Source organism: Crocuta crocuta, unplaced genomic scaffold, assembly GCF_008692635.1.
Source record: "Crocuta crocuta isolate KB4526 unplaced genomic scaffold, BGI_CrCroc_1.0 scaffold237, whole genome shotgun sequence".
Lineage (NCBI taxonomy): Eukaryota > Metazoa > Chordata > Mammalia > Carnivora > Hyaenidae > Crocuta > Crocuta crocuta.
Window position 1 is genome coordinate 829,325 of NW_027531914.1, and position 13,430 is coordinate 842,754.

General features: G+C 40.2%; 1 protein-coding gene across 1 annotated transcript in view; it reads right to left on the bottom strand.

The window, feature by feature from the left end:
- The window catches only part of RASGEF1B (RasGEF domain family member 1B), a 433,337-nt gene extending 424,243 nt beyond the window's left edge, over positions 1 to 9,094 (bottom strand). Inside the window, exon 1 of the mRNA XM_077774800.1 lies at positions 9,058 to 9,094. The gene's annotated coding sequence lies outside the window, so the exon portion shown is untranslated. The remainder of the gene's footprint in view (positions 1 to 9,057) is intronic.
- Positions 9,095 to 13,430: the final 4,336 nt, after the last annotated feature.

The window sequence follows — 13,430 nt, forward strand, 5'->3', positions numbered from 1 at the left end:
ATGGGAATAAAAAGCAGAGCATAAGGAATACAGTCAAAGATAATGTGATAGAAATGTAATGGGACAGGTGATAGCTATGTTTGTGGTGAGCATAGCATAATGTATAAACTTATCAAATCACTAAATTGTACACTTGAAACTACTATGCTCAAATAAAAAATAAATCACTCAAATGGGCAAAACTGGGGCACCTGGGCGGCTCAGTCGGTTAAGCGTCCGACTCTGGCTCAGCTCATAATCTCACGGTTCATGCGTTCGAGCCCTGCGTTGGGCTCTGTGCTGACAGCTAGCTCAGAGCCTGGAGCCTGCTTCAGATTCTGTATCTCCCTCTCTCTCTGACCCTCCCCTGCTCATGCTCGCTCGCTCTCTCTCTCTCTCTCTCTCTCAGAAATAAATAAATAAAACATTAAAAAAATTTTTTAAACAAATGGGCAAAACATACTAAGCTGTTAATGTCGAATCTCTGCATAGAGATTATCTATGAATGAAAGTAATGTATTTTCATTTTTTTCCTTCTGAAATCCTACCTAAAGCATTTCTGAAGCATGGAAGATTTTAATTCACGCAAAGTGAACTACCTTCTTTTACTTAAACTAAAATAAAAGGCCAATTAGAGAAAGCTATGGACACAAAATCAAAGTTTTGACTTCAGAAGAGTCTGACACAAGGGTATCTAGATCCATTCTGAGTTGAAGTGCCATGAATTTTTCAGAGCTTGTATTCCTTCAATTACAAGAAAAATTGCATTGTCTCTTTCAAAATAAATAAATAAATAAACATTTAACAAAGAGAGAAGAAATTGCATTGTATTTGGATTGCTTTATGGACCCTTGGTGACATTTCCATATAACCTCACCTAGTCTCCTCCTACTACCAGGTTTAAGCTCACTAGCTTTCCTTGTAGACAGATTGTCATTCTGAAACACTGGATTGAATTCAGGCTAGAAAAGCCCATTAGAGAACCAGTTTGAAGAAATACCACAGGAGGATTGGGTAGTGACCATATATAATATTTAATAAGGAGAGCTGTACTCAGAGGCATTATTACTTTTCATTTACTCCAGATATATATGGTGGATACTTTGAGCAATCCAGCTCAGGTCTCACTCCCACAGAATTTATACAAATATATTTGCACTTTGATGAAAGGGATTCTTAAAACTGTTGGCCTACACCACCCTTGAAGCCAACTTGGAGATACTAGGCTTTAACTTAAGTAAGTCTGAGTAAGTGTTCTGTCTTTGGAATGTCTCAGGGTATTGGAAAACTAAGGGAGAGAAGACAGGAATGAAGGAGAACTTTGACCTGAGCCCCAGGACAATGAGATACAGAGGGACTACAGGCTCTGTCATTAGACTTAGGTTAGACTTAGGTTGCTCTCCACCAAACCAAGGGAAAAGAAAAGAACTAAGATGAAAAGTGAAATGACTCAAACGACTTCAATACCCATTTAATAAATGCCATCACATGAAAAACCTATGACACTCTTCCAGAGCCTCAGCCTAGCTCCTATTTTCCAAATACCATTCAATATAACCCAAGTTCAGGAGGGGAAAAAAAGCACTGGACAGACAGTCCCCTGGAGCTCATGGCAATAGAATTTGACCTACATTCCTGAAATGTAGTTTGCCCTTCCGGGTTTTTTAAGGAAACAATTCACAAATGAGATAACTGTAAAAGTTATTGTCAGTGTATCTGACACACAGCCATTGATCCTTTGAACAATATTTGTCTGAAACACTTCCCTCTTTCTAGAAAGGTAAAATAGCATTTTTTAAAAACCAAAACATAGAAATGCTAATTCAGGTGTCTTTTATTTTTATTTTCATTTTTCTGGAAAAAATAGTAGACTCTCCTAGAATCCCCCATTGTTGGGAGTCTGTAGAGATGATCTCCATCTCCTCTAAATTCATCTTGCTTGTTTTGTCATTTTTTATTTGGGCTGCATCCTCCAGAAAGCCACTTGGTATCTTTCATAGACCACGGAAAGATAACACAGATGAAAGATAATATGGACTCCATTTTGGGAATTCTGACTTCCTTCCCATCTCCTGTCAGGACCTTCAAGGAGAATTGCCACTACCAGAAAGCAGTGACTTTTAATTTCCCTTACACTAGATTCAGTGTTCAGATCCTCACAGCTAGGTAAAAGGCCCAAACGACTCTCTCTGATGCCAGTGGGAACACATGAGCAGACAGAATTTTAACTCTTGGGTGTTCATCTTCTGGTTTCTACTTAACATGCCCAAATCTAGCTGCTTCTTTAAAAATCTCTGTGAACTATTGTTACATAGTGCATCTCTCTTTCCTTACAGTCTTCCAAGTGGGGCATAAATCCTTCTCAGAGACTCTAGAGGCTCCATGCATGAAATACATAGCCAACAATAGGAAGGACACTTGAGAAAATATACAAGTTGAAGCAGGTACTTAAAGACAATCGAGCAAAGGCTGTGAGTCATTTTGGGGAAGAAAAGCAAAAAGAAAAATTGATCCAGCAATAACACTCCTTGGTATTTACCCAAATGAACAGAAGATGCACGTTCGCGTGAAAACCCACACATGAATGTTTATAGAAGCTTTTTTCATGATTGCCAAACCTTGGAAGTGACCAAGATGTCCTTCAGTAGGTAAGTGGATAAATGAACTGTGCTATGTTCAGACAATGGACTACTGTTCAGCACTAAAATGAAATAAGCTATCAAGCCGTGAAAAGACATGGAAGAACATTAAATGCTCATTATAAAGTGAAAGAAGCCACTCTGAAAAGGCTACATATGGTATGATTCCAACAGTATGATATTCTGGAAAGGGCAAAACAGTGGAGACTAAAAAGATCAGTGGCTGCCAGTGGCTGGGGATGGAAACTAGAACAGGTGCAACACAGAGGACTTTTAGGGCAGGGAAACTATTCTGTAGAACACTATAATGGCATAAACACATCATCCACTGTGTACAAAGACTGTACAATACCAAGAGTGGACCCTAATGTACACTATGGACTTTGGGTGATAATGAAGCATCAGTGTGGGTTCATCTATCATAACAAATGTACCACGCCGTGCATGAGGGGCGGGGACTGAATGGAGGGCGCAGAAGGGCAAAAGAACACTGCTGACGGAGCATAAAGATAGAATTAGAAAATGAAAATTATATCACAGGAAATTTTCAAGAGCTTTTTTTAGTCTTTAGCAGAAAAACCTAAAAGCTACTTCTCCAGGGACCTGAGACTAACACTGGGCTCCATTACTGTCCATAACATGGTTTCCTTAAATATATTCAGGTTTACTCAGATGTAAACATTTAGAAATGTTTATAGATACTAGGTGCCATAGAGAAAGAGGTAGAGGAAAGCTACAAATACTAACAAAACACAATTTTTGTCTGGAGGAGAGTTATAGTTCTGTGGGAAAGAGGGACATTATGCTCCTAAATAAGGAGGCAGGTGGGGAGTGGGGTGGGAGGAAGAGATGATCATGGGCTGAGTGACAAAATGCCAACCTCGATGCTCCAAATTAGAGTCCTGACTCATCACCCACTGTATACATTTGTGACCCTAGGTCATCTAGTCAGTTAATATTTCCTCCAGACTCCATCTTTCAGGTAAACGATGTAATTTTAGAAGCAAGGATAGGATCTACCAACCCAAAATTGTTCCCTGCTTGCTAATGCCAGAAATTCTACCCCTTCAACTCCATTTCATTAGCTCTGTCACCTATTAAAATGGAAATACTCTTAGGAAAGATTAGAATTTAAGCCATATAATTCAAGTGTAACTTACTGTGAATTTATAAGATCTGAAAAGATGGTTTTAATAGAAGAAAGGATATATGTAGTAAAGTCAAGATCCCTGAATACCAGAGAAATGTTTGGGCAGCAGACAAAATATTTAAAACACTCTGTTAACCATAGGCTTTGGCAGTTCAATTTTCTTTCTGATTAAAACTGAATGAAGACGGTGCAACCACGGAATGTTTGCAAAGCAACCAGAACAGTGATTGTATGCTATTTCTACTACTAATATTGTTATTAATCTTGAAAAGATAATTGGGGAGTAGAAAGCACATTTTGTGGGAAGGAGACAAAAGAGCCTTCTATTTATTTCAGCCTTGCTCACTGACATTCCACACTGGGGTAACAGAATATTCACTTGCCAAATGAATGGCTACCATGCTAGTCTCCAGGTGAGCTTCCCCTTCAAGTTTTGACCAAAGGTCATATATAAAGCCCTTCCCTTAGTTCTTTAAGGATATCAGGATATTTGGCACTTTTAAGCAGACAGAAAGTAAATACAGACAGGAAAAAAAACATAACAACAACCTGATTGTTACGGGAGAGGTTCCTGATCCTATCTCAGCTGCTTCCAGGGCTCTGAGGCCTTGCCTCTTCTAGGTCTTGTCTCCCAATCTATCAATCATGCAGGACAGAAGGGCCCAGACAGCATCAGAGCACCAGGCCTGGAGCCCTTAACTCACATCCCTGCACACAAACATCATACGACTTCCCACCAGAGGCCCAAAAGCTTTCCAGTGCTGCTGCCCCCCGGCATCTCCCACTCAGTCCCTGAGTCTGCTCTGAGACTTGCCTCTTCCCCAGTTATTGAATGACTGTCCTTTAGAAAAGGCAGTTGCTCTCCCTAACACCTCTCTACCACCACACAAACTCTGTTGGGTACTAGTCAACTATGCAGTAGGTCCAGAAGGTATTTTACCCACATGATAGCACGATAGCAAGAAAGATATACACACACACACTCACACCTATCAAGAACAAGGAGTGAGAATAAGCATCTGAGTTGATGCATCACATGCCCCCCAGATTGGAAGAAACAGTCTCTAGGTTTGGGTCTGTTCATCTATTTATATCACTCCTGGTTGCCACTCCTGGATAATGCTGGGTGCAATTAGGAACCCAATGAATAAATGCTGTATTAAAGAATGAATAAATAAATTCAGTGACTTCCCCCATCTCTTAAAGTCTGAACTGAAAGACTAATTCAGTACGCTGTTGCACCTCTAATAAATTCTGATTTTTAAGGACATGATCATCAATAAAGCCTCCACTGGTCAAGCTCCAGCATTAAATTCTCTCTGTTCTTTTTTTGACATAAACACTTAGATATGCCAACCTGGAGCAATAATCAACTAAATGACAAACCACTGGAGACAGGATCGCCCCAGGGCAAGAGCAATCCTTTCAAAACTACACATAGAGTCACTGAGGCAAAATGAGGTCCCTATACTCAAAATAAGAGAAATTGCCATGTTTAGCACGAGCTAATGTTAGGAACCTACTATGTACTAGAAATACAGTAAGCACATCATTTAGATTATTTAATCCCTAGAACAACCCCAGAAGTTGGGAATTATAATTCTCATTTTGTAGATTTTTTTTTCAAATGTTTATTTATTTTTGATAAAGAGAGAGAGCATGAGGGGCACGTGGGTGGCTCAGTCAGTTAAGCGTCAGGCTTCAGCTCAGGTCATGATCTTGTGGTTTGCTGGTTCAAGCCCTGCAACAGGCTCTGTGCTGATAGCTAGCTCAGAGCCTGGAGCCTGTCTTCGGATTCTGTGTCTCCCTTTCTTTCTGTCCCTCTCCTGCTCACGCTGTCTCTCTCTCTCTCACAAAAATAAATCAAACATTAAAAAATTAAAAAGAGAGAGAGAAAGAGAGAAATTGAGAGTGCACAAGTAGGGGAGGGGCAGAGAGAGAATCCCAAGCAGGATTCTGCCCACACTGTCAGTGCAGAGCCCGACATGGGGCTCAGACTCAAGAACCATGAGATCGTGACCTGAGCTGAAGCTGGATGTTTAACCAACTGAGCCACCCAGGCGCCCCTCATCTTGTGGATTTTAAAAATAAGACTTGAAGTGTTTTTGCGCATGGTCACTTGTTCAAGAAGTTAAGAGCATAAACTTTGGAGCCAGGCTGGCTCAGTTTAATTTCTGACCTGCCTTATTCTAGACGGGTGTGTTAGTACATTTGGGCGGCCATAACAAAATGCCACAGGCTGGGTAGCTTTTGAACAACAGAAATTTACTTCTCACGGTTCTGGAGGCTGGGAGCCTGACACAGGGCGCCCGCATGCTAAGGTGAGGGTTGCACACACACCTCACTGTGTGGAGGGGCTAAGGAAGCTCTGTGGGGTCTCTCCTATAAGAGCATCAATCCTACTCACGAGGGCAGAGCCCTCGAGACCCATGCACTTCCTGAGGGTCCCACATCCTAATATCATCACCTGTAGGGGTTCAGATTTGAATCTGGGGGGTACAACAAATATTCAGACCACAACACTGGGCAAACAGAGCTTAACACATCTCTGCCTCAGTGTCCTCACCTACAAAAGGGAACTAATAATGACACCAGTTGCTAAATTATCCCTAGGACCCCCTCATCTCCAAACCCATCTTTCTGTACCCTGGTTTGTGATCTAGGCCTGGGACTCTGAGAAACACACTCCTGCCAAGTCAGCTGGCTTCTTGTTAGTTCTGCCAGTGGGAAGCACTGGAGGGGATGCAGAGGGAGAGAAGCGCGAAGGAACTTGCTCCCTCAGCTGTGCTTCCTCCGGGCCTCACCCCTGCAGCATTACCCTCTGTGCTCGCTGCAGAGCCACTGAATCCAGTCAGCCTGCACCTGCAGACTCTGCCTCACAGCATGCTGGCCAGCACCCTCTCCTCAGAGGTCTGACCTTCAATTCTGTGGGGCCTTTCCTCTAAGGATCTAAGAAGTTTTCATAATCTCTTCTCATTCCCTCAGCCCTGGGGGTGATAACCTGCTTCTTAGAATTGCTCCTCACCCCCATCCCTATAGGCTTCTTTGGTTTAATTTACTTAAACTTTTTTTTTTAATGTTTTATTTATTTCTAGGAGAGAGAGAGAGAGAGACAGCGTGAGCAGGGGAGGGTCAGAGAGAGAGGGAGTCACAGACTCTGAAATAGGCTCCAGGCTCTGAGCTGGCAGTCAGCACAAAGCCCGACGCGGGGCTCGAACCCACAAACTGCGAGATCATGACCTAAGTGAAAGTCGGACGCTTAACCGACTAAGCCACCCAGGCGCCCCTATTTAAACTTTTTTTAATTAACTTTTTTTTTTTTTACTTTTGAGACAGAGACAGAGCACGAGCTGGGGGCAGAGACGGAGGGAGACACAGAATGTGAAGCAGGCTCCAGGCTCTTGAACCCATGGGCGGCGAGATCATGACCTGAGCCGAAGTCAGACGCTTACCGACTGAGCCACCCAGACACCCCTATTTAAACTTTTTAAAATGTTTATTTACTTTTGAGAGAGAGAGAGGGAGCAAGCAGGGGTGGGGCAGAGAGAGAGGGAGACATAGAATCCAAAGTAGGCTCCAGGCTCTGTTCTGTCAGCACAGAGCCCGACGCAGGGCTGGAACGCACGAACTGTGAGATCATGCCTTGAACCGAAGTCAGAAGTTTAACTGACTGAGCCACTCAGGTGCCCCTTTTTTAATTTATTTAAATTCAAGTCAGTTAACATATCATGTAGTAATGGTTTCAAGAGTAGAACCCAGTGATTCATCCCTTACATATACTACCCATTGCTCATCACAAGTGCCCTCCTTAATGTCCATCACCCATTTGCCCTATCCCCCCACCCACCTCCCCTTCCAGCAACCCTCAGTCTCTTCTCTGTATTTAAGAGTCTCTTATGGTTTGCCTCCCTCTCTGTTTTTCTTCTTATTTTTCTTTGCTTCCCCTATGTTTTTTTACTCCTTCTATTACCTGGTTAACAACTTTACAACCAGTGAACAGTTCTTCATATTAAATTTTCTCTGTTCAAATTATTGGTACAATTTTATTCTGCAAACAGACCCTGGGGATACAAGAACGCCTATGTCAGAGGGCTTTAGAGAGTATTAAATAAGATGATCGCTGTGAAGTGCTCCTAACTGTACCCGGAGCACAGTGTTTGCTCTATCAGTGTGAGCTGTTATTAGCTGGTAAGTGTTGAGCCTCGGCTGGAACCCATGTCTGCCTATCTTCTTCCCAAGCAACATGATGTTCTGCTAATAAAAACAGTTACTATGTACTTAGGCACTGAATTTAGTGCTTTCACAGATGTTACCTCTTTTAATCTCCTTAAGCACCTCTGAAATGCTTTGCATTCTTGAAGTGTTTTTTCTCTAACAATTGACATCAAGAAAGGTATTCTGAGTTAGTTCCTCTATTATCCTAAAAGGTTAGGCAATTACTCCAACAGGTTCAAACATCAACATTAGAATAATAATTTTTTAACATGGACTTCTCCAAATTCTAATAACTCTGTTGATATCATTGCCCTATGTATCACTAGGATTTAACATAATTTAAATATATGTAATGTGTGTGTGTCTATCTGAGGATTAAGATTTTGGAATTTCAAATTATCTATTGTTTTGATCTAAAGTATCAATGGAATAATAACAGGATTTAAAAATTAAGTGCCTATTTTGTGCTAGGCACTAGGATATAAGTGTTTTCGCATATGCTCTCATTTTATCCTTAAAATATACTACACTACTAGGTACAATCATCTTCTTTGTACAAATATGTCCAAGGTCACACATAGCTAGTAAAGTAACAGAAACAGGGATTGAAATCAATTCTTTCTAACTCACAACTCGTGTTTTAGCCAATCCACCACAGGTCATAGGTGAGGGTCATTCTCCATAGCAGATCCTGAGAGAATAAAGTTTAGTGGACTCATGAACGGAGACAGAAACAAATTCCTTCACTTTGAAGGGCTTAAGAAATAAGAGAACAGAATCTGGCATATTATCTTCTGACCTTGCTTTCAGAATTGCTTGTAAGCCAGAAGAAATTCTCAGCTTCTGTCACTGGGTTTTGAGAATATCTCTCATTCCATTTCATTTCAAGGATTTCTTCTCCCATTTCAGTTTTGCTATGGTAGAAGCAAAGTAAACAAAGATCCCCAAATACCTTGTTTTGGGGAGTATCCTTACTTTCCAAAAAGAAATCATTGTCCTTGGGGAAAAAAAATAAAAGCATCCACTAAAATGATTATTTTTTAAAGGAACAATGCAGAGGGGAAGAAGACATACCTTTTGCTTCGTGCTTGACTTGAGGCCGACTTGGGAGTGGCTTTTGGACTAGAGGAAAAATGAGAAAGAAATCTATGAAGAACACAGTAAAACAGCCGGGCTTATTACAAGTTTTAAGGTAAAATCCTCTTCCTTATCCTTCCTACACAGACTCTACGAGTTGAAGAACGGAAGCAAAGCATAGGCACCCGTGTTGGATTTTACATACTGAACAGAAGGCTGTGGAAGTTCTGGAGCTGAGAATGTGAAGGTGTACCTACACTTTGTCAGTGCCTTGCTCACAGTGACCGACTCAGCATCTTTCCTAGAGGACACTACAGAAACCACAAAGTGCAGCACGTGAGGAAATAGCCCCGGCTGTAAGAAGGCAAAGGGGAAAAGGCGGGGGAATGAAAGAAAGAAAAGATGTAAAAGAAAGATGAGGAGCGGAAGGGCACAAATGCTCTATAAAATGGAAAAAGACAAAATAGGAGCAGAATGAGAAAAAAAAGTAGATTGTTTGGCAGATTTCCAAGTGCATTTCTAGAGGGCAGAGTTTACTGTCTGCTAATTTAAATACATTTTCATTACACTGAAACAAAACTCTCACAAACATTTTTTAGAGAAGGCTTATTGTTTTCCAGTTGGTTCATGATTATCTAACCTTATTTGGAATTAGGAAGGGTAAAACAAGCATTAATCTATGCACAAGAATACTTTTGTATGGAATACCAATAGAATTTTTCCCCTAATGAGAAAAAAGCAAAAGTCAACCTTATGTTTAGCATTCAGATAGTGAATATATTTACCTCTAAGCGTACCATGAATCAAAGTTAACTCTAAACCAATTACCACAATATAGCTAGAAAAATGTCTAATTTGGTAGTCCTCAAACTGCTGGATCTCAGGATCCTTCACATTCTTAGAAATTATTGAGGCTCCCAAAGAACCTTTGTCTATTGGGTTATATGCATAGGTATTCACTGTATTAGAAATTGAAACTGAAAAATTTTTTTAAATATGTATTTATCAATTCATTTTAAAGTAGCAATGAAAAACCCATTATGTGTTAAATAAATAAAATATATTTATGTATTCAAAGTCTATCCCTGATTACAGAAAAATTAGTCAGAAAATTGCATGTCTTTATATTTTTGCAAATCTCTAATGTTTGGTTTAAACAGAAGACAGCTAGATCCTCATATTTGCCTCTGCATTTAATCTACTTTGATACGAATATATTTTTGGTTAAATAAAGAAACTTCAGCCTCACTCAGATATGTAGTTCAAAAAGGAAAGAACATTTGTAATAATCTTTTCAGATAATTGTGAGTATTCTTCTCTGATAATACACAAAAACTTGACAATTACAGTTTCTTAAAGGTTGGTTACAATGAGAATCTGAAATCATATAACGAACTGCTATGTAAAAAATTTGCTGGTCTGTCTTGCACTTTTTTAAATTTTTTTAATGTTTATTTATTTTTGATAGAGAGACAGAGTGCAAATGGGGGAGGGGCAGAGAGAGAGGGAGACACAGAATCTGAAGCAGGCTCCAGGCTCTAAGCTGACAGCACAGAGTCCAACCTGGGCTTGAACCCACGAACCGCGAGATTATGACCTGAGCTGAAGGTGGATGCTTAACCAACTGAGCCACCCAGATGCCCCTATCTTGCACTTTGAATAGATATTTCACCCACACATAATTTTGTAGCATCATGCATTGTTCATTTGGAAAACAGTGATTCCATGAATTACATAGGTTTCCCAAATATTGACATATTTCCTTACATAATATGAAAAAAAATCACATTTGTTAATCACCAACCTCAGTAGAAAATCTTCAAATGTTGATAAGCTATGAAGCTCACAGTAACAGATACACATTTTCCAAAATTCCAATTTTCACTTGAAAGCTTGAATTCTATCATGGGCAACAAACACTGTCAAGTCGCTTTTCATGAAGTGACAGGCTCACTTCATTCATTTTTGTGAACATGTCTGCCAGTCACACAAATCTGAATATAACCACAGTTCATCACTCATTCTTTGGAGTTAAAATGGTGTTTCATGGGGGGGGGAAAAAAAGAGGCTAGTTTGGCTCACAATTCAATCATACAAGTGCTTTTCTTCAAAACAGCCACTGAAAGTTTGTATGCAGCAGAGTGCTTTTATCATACTAAAAAAAGGTATATTCAAAGGTTGAAATTTAGCAAACCTAATAATTTTTACTATCACAACGAGGGCATTTTTAAGTGAAAGTGGCATTTTATTTCCTGCAATGCAAATGCACTGTGGTGAAATTATACAATGACTACTAGGACAGCTTGGTGCTACTGCCTTAATTCCTGCTGAAGCACCAGCTGTTCTGGCCACCACTGCTCTGGCACAATCAGTGCAGATGTCATCCAGTTTAAAAAGAAAAAAAAAAAAGGAAAGATCTTAATATCACTTATGAGGAGAGTTTGGCTTCTCAGATTTCCTTCAAGAACCACCATTCTTAGCCATCTAAGCAGTTGAGTCTATAGTAATTAGACTCTCCCACACTCAAAGAAATGGAGCTAAGAAAGAACAGAGCCAATGAAAAGCAAGTTGTCATTGTCCCTTCCTCCTTCCTGCTGTCTTAGAGGAGACAAAGAGACCAGTGAGGAATAAGCATCCCTTCAATGGACAGTAGCCAGAATGGGGAGGGAATTTGATCATAAATCTCCAGTGTTCATCTTGCACTTATTTACATAGTGTTTTGAAATCTATCTAGACTATTATGGGCTGAATTGCTTCCCCCCAATTCATATGTTGAAGTCCTAAGTCTCAGTGCCTCAGAATGTGACTGTATTTGGAGATAGGGCCATTAAAGAGGTAAATTAGATAAAAAGAGGTTGAGTGGGTAGGCCCTAATCCAATATGATTGATGTACTTTTAAGAATATGAGATTAAGACACAGACAACATGCATCAACAGAGGAAACCATGCAAAGACAAGGAAGATGGCCATCTACAAGCCAAGGAAAGAGATCTTACCAGAAACCAGCCCTTGCTAACACCCTGATCTTGAACTCCTAGCCTCCAGGACTGTGAGAAAATAAATTTGTGTTCTTTAAGCCACTCTGTTTATGGTATTTTATTACAGCAGCCCAACAAACTAATATTACATAGACCCTGACGAATCCACCTCAAAGAAGTCAAGAATCTAACATGTGGAGGTTGAGCAAAACCAAATCTGGAATAAAAAGAAGCCATTAACATCACATTCATTGTCAACCACATACATCCTGAGGCAGAATGTCTGCATCAGTGGTTCCCAAACTTCAGAGTTCATAAAGATCATTTGGGGGGCTGTTAACTGCAATTTGCCAAACCCCAACTCCAGAAAGTCTAAATCAGGAATTCTGGGTGGTCCCCAGGAATGTGCATGTTAATGAGCACCCCAGGGAATTCAAGAAGATATATGGTACACAAACTACAATTTGAGGAAGACTTGCCTGCCAAGGACAGCAGTAACTTGGGATGAGAAGTAAGAAAATACAGAAACTGGCACAAATTCCCTCTCACTTTCTCTTTGAAGAATCCAAATACATGAATCTCTTTTTCTTTTCCCTTTTAAACGCCTGGTGCTAAAATTCTTAACTTGGTTGAACCAGTGTGTGGGCAAGGATAATTGAAACAGGCTGAATGTTGGTAAATTACTCTCAAACAAGTCCAAAAGTAGCTTTGCAACAGTTCTTCAAAACCTTTCCAATTTAAAAACATAAGCAAACAAATTCTGAGTTTGTTTATATATTTAGAAATTTAGAAATTGGGTTTCTATATCATATGAAATGCAATTCACATCCATGGATTCAGACTTTGTACTCAACTCAGCCATGAGAATAAACCTGAGGTAAAGGACAAGACTTCCATTTATAAAGGGGATTAAAATTTGTGATGGTTAATTTTATGTGTCAATTTGACAGGGTTAAGGGATGTCCAGATAGCTGGTAAAATATTATTTCTGGGTCTATCCGTGTGGGTGTTTCTGGAAGAGATTAGCATTTCATTCAGTTGACTGAATAAAGAGATCCACCCTCACCAGTGGATCTTCCAATCCCTTGGGCACCCAGTGGAGCACAAAGGAGAAGGAAGGACAAATTATCTCTCTCTTTTCTTCTTTTGGGATGTCCATCTTTTCCTGTCTTCAGACACAGACCTCTGGACTCCAGAACTTATACCACTGACCCCCCAGTTCTTAGGTCTTCAGACTCTAACTGAATTATATCACCAACTTTTTTGGTTTCCCAGCTTGCAGATAACAGACTGTGGGACTTTTTGACCTCCAAAAACTGCATGAGGCAAGTCCTTTAATAAATCTCTGTCTCTCTCTCTGTGTCTCTGTCTGTCTGTCTGTCTCTCTCTCTC